Below are 1,485 nucleotides of genomic sequence, written 5' to 3'. Positions count from 1 at the left end.
TATATATATGTTGAGTATGCTTTATGTCGCAGAACGAGACCTATTCCACAGTTTAGTCACGGATTTCTATACTCCTACCACCATTCCTTGTTGTTAACTTGGGAACAAACAATATTCGGTTTAGAATAACCTTAATCTTCAAGTCTGGCTGAATTCTTTGTACTTCTTTGAATACATAGAGTCTTCTATTATCGGAACTATAGTATGTTCCGTTTCTTAGGTAAACATCAATAGACGGGATGTCGTTCGGCGATTTCCTACCACTTATAATATCAGCAATAACATCCGATAATGGTGTCCCATTTTGGAAAGTCGCCTTGATACTATCTTGAGAATAACGGATCTCGCTCGGGCTCAGTTCGATGAGACTCATTTTGCTTTATAGATATCGACTTTGAATCCAATGAAAAAGTTGATGTTGTGGGTAATAAGCGTGAAAGTGGTCAGTATATATTTGGTGATTTCTAAATTTGACAGAGAAAACACAATTGTAGAAATGTAGAATCAAAATTTATATTCACGCCAGTAGATAGCCGGTCTTTATTTTATCGAATCCAATTAATGGAATGCAGCGAAGGCTGAGAGACTTGTTTAATCTTGGACAATATTCAGCGGGTTTGAAATGTGCTTGCATTGACAAGTGTTTCGTGATGCCTTGAGTTTGTTTAATCGGCTGTAGACGGAGTTGTTGTGTAGAATGGGTTCCTTTCTTAGAAATGAATGTGAAGGTAAAATCAGTTTTTCAATGAATGTGAAAGTAAAAGCAGTTTTTCAATGAAAATCATACGACCTAGCAAAAACTACACACACACATAACAATATCCTACGATTTTCTTCGAAATTAAAACGAAAGGAAATATTCTTATATTTCCTAACTTGCTCTGAAAAAAAATAATTAAAGATAAAAACTAATAGAGAACTTAGGTCCAAAGTTAAAAATCATGTTTATGTATGTATGTATGTATGTATATATATATGTATGTATGTATGCATGCATGCATGTGTGTATATGTGTGTATGACCGTGTGTCTGTCTCTTTCCTCCTCTTCTCTCTCATTCTGCATATATATATATATATATATGTGTGTGTATGTGCGTGCGCGTATGCGTGTGTGCTTGCGAAATTTTTGATTCATGTATATGTATATATGTATGTATGTATGTATATATGTATTTGTATGTATGCATATATATATATATATATATATATATATATGTGTGTGTGTGTGTGTGTATGTATATATATATATGTATATATATATGTATGTATATTTGTATGTATATATGTATATATATATATATATATATATCTTTTACTTGTTTCAGTCATTTCACTGTGGCCATGCTGGAGCACCGCCTTTAGTCGAGCAAATCGACCCCAAGACTTATTGTTTGGATGCCTAGTACTTATTCTATCGGTCTGTTTTGCCGAACCACTAAATTACGGGGACATAAACACACAAGCATCGGTTGTCAAGCGATGTT

This window comes from Octopus bimaculoides, chromosome 7, assembly GCF_001194135.2.
Source record: "Octopus bimaculoides isolate UCB-OBI-ISO-001 chromosome 7, ASM119413v2, whole genome shotgun sequence".
Taxonomy (NCBI): domain Eukaryota; kingdom Metazoa; phylum Mollusca; class Cephalopoda; order Octopoda; family Octopodidae; genus Octopus; species Octopus bimaculoides.
This window is presented reverse-complemented; position numbering follows the sequence as displayed.